Source organism: Cebus imitator, unplaced genomic scaffold (assembly GCF_001604975.1).
Source record: "Cebus imitator isolate Cc_AM_T3 unplaced genomic scaffold, Cebus_imitator-1.0 Scaffold28, whole genome shotgun sequence".
In the NCBI taxonomy this organism is placed as follows: Eukaryota; Metazoa; Chordata; class Mammalia; order Primates; family Cebidae; genus Cebus; species Cebus imitator.
Genome location: NW_016107343.1, coordinates 7035320 through 7041458, shown reverse-complemented (window position 1 = coordinate 7041458; position 6139 = coordinate 7035320). Strand labels below are relative to the sequence as shown.

The following is a 6139-nucleotide window of genomic DNA, read 5'->3' as shown; positions in this document are numbered from 1 at the left end:
AAAAAAAAAAAAAAAAAAAGCAAAACAAATACCATCACCTACAAAAGGAGTTCTCAGCCAATATAGCTAAAAATATCAATGGCCCTGCTTTTGAAATTCCCAAGTTACACAGTAACGGATCACTACTAATCATCCAGAGCATTTCAAGCTAACTGTTTCACTGAATTCTAAAGCTAAAGGGGGCACATCTAACTTAACAAGTAAATGGGAGGGCAGCAGAAACTCCAACACTCCCCTCGTATTTCTATCAAGTTAATCTTAAAACAGACTCCATCTCCTTACTCCCTCTACATGAAAATCTTTAATGACTTCCCAATTACCACTTAAAAAGTGCAAACTGCTGATCTGATACATCAAAGCACTCATAATGTAGTCCTAATTCATCTTTCTGAACAATACCAATGTTCCACCAAACATTCTATACTTTCCAGGCTCTGTGCCTGTGGTGATGGTATTGTAGCAACAATATATGCTTCTCACCATCTCTAACAGTTTTAAGAGCTCACTATGTATCAGATGTTGTACTAAGCTAAATAAAGTACATTTAAATTCTCTTTTTGTCTTTTTTTTTTCATATGAGCTGTGGTTTTGTTGTAGTATTTAATTCTCAAAATGCTTTGAAATAGGAATTACTAACCCTAAAATGAGAAACAAAGACTTAGTGACATTAAATAATTTGTCCAAGGTTACAAAGCTAATAAGTGGCAGCGTAGGTCTACGAAATTCAAGAGCCAGGGCTCTTTGGTTATGACACATTTCCTTTCCGATGACTATGGTTACTAAATCCTGCCCATCTTCAAAGCTCTCAAATGCTGCCTCCTTGGGAAGACTCTCCAGTCTATATTTAACGTCTACTCTCTCAGCTTCTGAACCCCCCACAGCAGCTTGCTCATACTTTTCACAGGTTCCATCATGTTCTGCTTGTCTTACTCCTGGATCTGGAAGACAATTCCTTAAGGGCAGAGGCAGGGAAAGTTAAGTATCTCTTACACATTTTATCCCCTGCAACCCTGATCACACTGGGCACATAAAAGGCATTTAATGTATTTGTAGAACTGAACTGGAAAATATTACCTACTTTTAAGACAATTTTTTAGTTTTAGAATAATTCTACATCTACAGAAAAGTTATAAAGACTACACAGGGAGTTCCCATAAACCCCAAATCCAGTTACGGTTTCCCCTAATGTTGCCATCTTATATTACTGTGGGGCATTCTCCAAAACTAAGAAACCAACATCAGTATGGTAGTATTAACTGAACCCCTGATTTTATCCAGGCTTCACTAGTTTTTTCCACTTATGTTTTTATCTATTCCAGGATCCAATCCAGGATATCACTTTACATTTACTCATCCTATCTCCTTAGTCTCCTCTGATCTGTGATGGTTTCTTAGTCTTTCCTAGCTTTTCATGACATAATAGCACTGGTCAAGTATTTTAAAGGATGTTCCTCCTCAGGGTGTCTGTTTGCTTTTCTGATATTTAGACTGGAGTTATGAGTTTATGGAAAGAACACCACAGAGGTGAAGTGCGCTTCTCAGCACATCAAGTCATAATATCTACATGGCACCACTGAAAATGTTCAACTCCATCACTTAGTGTTTGCACGCCATGATTCTGCAGGTGAAGTTATTAGTGAAAAATATTTGCTTCTCGACAGATACATTCCTTTTTTCTTAGCTCATTTAAAGCAAATCACTTATACGAAAGTCAATTTTTTTTTTTGAGTGGAGTCTCGCTCTGTTGCCCAGACTGGAGTGCAGTGGCACAATCTCTGCTCACTGCAACCTCCGCCTCTCAGGTTCTTGCAATTCTCCTGCCTCAGCCTCCCGAATAGCTGGGACTACAGGCGCATGCCGCCACGCCCGGCTTATTTTTTGTATTTTAGTAGAGACGGGGTTTCACTGTGTTGCCCAGGCTGGTCTTGAACTCCTGAGCTCAGGCAATCCACACGCCTTGGCCTCCCAAAGTGCTAGGATTACAGGCATGAGCCACCGCGCCCGGCCAAAAGTCGGTATTTTTAAATGACTGTAATACATTCTCATTAAAGCACAAATATTTTACATTAGTATCTTTAGTTTTCAATGTGGTTAGAAAAAACAAAAGTAGCTCAAAACAATCATTGTAAACATTTAGGAAGTGTTCACTAGCTACATTACTTCATGGTACTGTTTCCTAAAGAGTTAAAGAATATAATCAGATTTCTCTGTATTCCAAAATAACTTTTGAGTTTACTTAGCCCGAGCTCTGAAAGACAACTTTAATAAATAGAATTACGTGTATTGGAGTTTTTGCCCACAACTGAAAGCATATTAACCCTCAGTACTGGTTATTACTTCTCTATACCAGTTCCTTAAAGACATATACAAACTTATCAGTAAGATAATGCTGAAATCTTCAAAACCTCATACCCTCCCCCTCAACAAATGACAACCACCACGAAGCACCCTTCAGGAGACTGATGCAATGAACTTAAAAAATAAAAAACATACAGATATAAATTATACTGAGACAGCACTAATACAATCTAATCAAATATGTAGAAAGTCTATATCTAGTTGCCATTAATTAAACTCCTGAGTCTGTAACTTAGACATCAATTTCCATTTAAACATAGGATTTCCCTGAACAAACAAACAGAGCAGCTAATACTAAGCTTTGCAAAACTTGAGAAAGAACACGGAATGTTCTCTGGCTGAATCTAAGACTATTTAAAGGGACAAAAACTAGAAAAATTCTTAATAAATGTTCCATGAAAAAGAATCTAGAACTCACATTCTAGATTCTGTGTCTCTGTACAACTTTGATATTGTAAGTATTTTAGTCATATTTAATTAATTAGTATTTAGTGGTAATTTATAAGATTTAATATACTTTTAGTAAGAAACCATAAACAAAGACAATGCTAGACAATAGAGGAAAGAAACAGTCTTCTTGGACCTCACATCTAGTTATCAAAGCAGACGCAATCACATAGGCCGGCAGTCCCCAACCTTTTTGGCACAGGGACCAGTTTTGTGGAATACAATTTTTCCACAGATGGGGGTAGGGGTGGGGTGGGGTAGTGGTTTTGGGATGACTCAAGTGCATTACTTTATTTCTATTATTATTACATTGTAATATATAATAAAATAATTATATAAGTCACCATAATGTAGAATCAGTGGGAGCCCTGAGCTTATTTTCCTGCAACTAGATGATCCCATCTGGGATCTAATCTAATGCCTGATGACAGTGACAGATCATCAGGCATCAGATTCTCATAGGAACGCACAGCCTAGGTCCCTGGCATGTTCAGTTCACAATCTAATGCCACCACTGATCTGACAGGAGGTGGAGCTCAGGTGGTAATGCGAGTGGTGAGAAGCAGCTGTAAATACAGATGAAGCTTCACTCATTCACCCACTGCTTACTGCTGTGTGGCCCAGTTCATAACAGGCCATGGACCAGTTATGGCCTGTGGCCTGGGCACTGGGGACCCCTGACTTAGGCAAACTGGTGAATGTTAGAATAAAGTAAAAATCAAGTACCACAAGAGTATGGTGGGAGAAGCACTAAGTAAAACTAGCATAATTTAAGGCTAGGCACGGTAGCTCATGCCTGTAGTCCCAAAAGTTTGGGAGACCAAAGCAGGAGAATCACTTGAGACCAGGTATTCAAAACCAGCCTGGGCAACAGAGCAAGACCCTGTCACTACAAAAAATTTAAAAATTGGCTGGATGTGGTGGCATACACCTGCAGTCCCAGTTACTTGCGAGGCTGACAGGGAGGATCTCTTGAGCACAAGAGTTTGAGGCCGCAGTGAGCTACAACTGCGCCACTGTGCTCTAGCCTGGGTGGCAGAGCAAGACCTTACCTAGTTTTTTTTAAAAAAAAAAAAAAAAAAAAGGCCAAGCGCAGTGACACACACCTATAATCCCAGACCTTTAGGAGGCCGAGGCAGGCGGATCACTGAGGTCAGGAGTTGGAGACCAGCCTCGCCAACATGGCGAAACCCCATCTCCACTAAAAATACAAAAATTAGCCAGGCATGGTGGCATATGCCTGTAATCCCAGCTACTCAGGAGGCTGATGCAGGAGAATTGCTTGAACCTGGGAGGCGGAGGTTGCAGTGAACAGAGACCACACCACTATACTCCACACTCTGAACTGGGCGACAGAGAGAGAATCTGTCTCAAAAAAAAAAAAAAAAAAAAAAAAAAAAAAAAAAAAAAGAAAGTATAATTTAGAAGGCTTCCTGGACTTGAAAGAATGAACAGGATTTCAATAGACAATACAGAAGGGAAAGGGATTTCAGACTAAGGGAATGACCAAAGCAAAGGGCTCAGTACAAGAGTTCAGAAAACAGTATCGCTAGAATGCAGAATCATGGTAGCACGTGATGAAACTGTAACCAAAGGCAGATGTCAAAATACAGAGATTTGGCCAGGCACAGTGGCTCATAACTGTAATCCCAGCATTTTGGGAGGCCGAGCCAGGCAGATTACTTGAGGTCACGAGTTTGAGACCAGCCTGGCCAACATGGCAAAGTCCCACTTCTAAAAATACAAAAAAAGTTAGTTGGGCATGGTGGTACCTGCCTGTAATCCCAGGGTAGCTGAGGCATCAGAATCACTTGAACCTGGGAAGCAGAGGTTACAGTGTCCAGTCTGGAGACTTTGCCTCCATTTAAATAATTTTTTTAAAAAAGTAGAGATTTAACTACCAAGGTGAAAGAAAACACAAATGTGGTGGGGAATCATTAAGAATTTGGGACTAGGGAATGATACCTGACCATTTTAAGACTGAAAATAACAGCAATGTGCAAGGTGAATTAGAGAGGAACTGGCAAAAGCAGAGAGATCAATCAGCATAGTATTGTAGTAGAAAAGTAATTGGCACCTGAGCTAGAAAAGTAACAGGGGCAATAAAGACAGATTTGAGAGAGACTGCAGCAGTAAAATCAAGAGTATGACTAAGAGAGGAGATAAACCTATGGTATTACTGATAACACATTAGTAAAAGCTAATTTTTTTTTAAGATGGAGTCTTGCTCTGTCGCCCAGGTTGGAGTGCAGTGGCACGATTTCAGCTCACTGCAACCTCCACCTCCCAGGTTCAAGCAGTTCTCCTGCCTCAGCCACCCAAGTAGCTGGGATTACAGGCACATGCCACAACACCCAGCTAATTTTCTGCATTTTTAGCAGAGATGGGGTTTTGTTTTTTAAGGCTTACTAGGTACCAGGCACTTTACAGACTTTGTTATTTAATTAACTCTCATTTACAATCCTATCAGATTCCAATATTATCCCGATTTTACAGATGAGAAAATTTAGGCATAAAGAAGCTAAGCCGATCAGCCTGGCCAACATGGTGAAACCCTGTCTCTAATAAAAATACAAAAATTAGCCAGGCGTGGTGGCACACACCTGTAGTCCCAGCTACTTGGGAGGCTGAGGCAAGAAAATCAATTGAACCTGGGAGATGGAGGTTGCAGTGAGCTGAAATTGCACCACTACAATCCAGCCGGGACAACAGAGCAACACTCCATCTCAAAAAAAAAGAAGAAAAAGAAAAAAAAAGCTAAACCAATAATCAATCCATGCTCATCATCACTACTCGCTACATTATACACTACTAACTCAATAATGGGATATGAAAGATAAAGTTGGTTTGCTAATGAGAAGGATACATTCTGTGTTCAGGTATGCTGAGTGTGGGAAAGACACCAACATGGGGAAAACTAGCAGGCAGCTTGGGAAAACAGATTTGTGAATAATTTGTGTGAGATTGTTGGAACCTCTGGGAATGGAACGGTCCATCTGCTAGTTCCTTTGTACAAGATAGTCAAGCTGAGATTGAGTTTCCCACTTGAGAAGAACATGGAGGTAAGTGAGATAGAATCAGAAGGATACAAAAGAAGAGTATTGTGCCCACTTCGGCAGCACATATAGTAAAATTGGAACAATACAGAGAAGATTAGCATGGCCCTTGCACAAGGATGACACGCAAATTCATGAAGTGTTCCATATTTTTTCTTTTAAAAATATATTTTAAAAAAAAGAGCCGGGCGCGGTGGCTCACGCCTGTAATCCCAGCACTTTGGGAGGCAGAGGCGGGTGGATCACCAGGTCAAGAGATCGAGACCATCCTGGTCAAC

The 6139-nt window shown here is 40.3% G+C and overlaps 1 protein-coding gene and 1 non-coding gene across 5 annotated transcripts in view; one reads left to right on the top strand and one right to left on the bottom strand.

Annotated features, from left to right (window-relative positions):
- The window catches only part of CBL (Cbl proto-oncogene), a 107603-nt gene that overhangs the window by 54122 nt on the left and 47342 nt on the right, over positions 1-6139 (bottom strand). The window lies entirely within an intron of this gene.
- LOC119470358 lies at positions 5909-6015 on the top strand. The gene has a single exon (XR_005199251.1). It is a non-coding gene; the product is annotated as a U6 spliceosomal RNA (small nuclear RNA).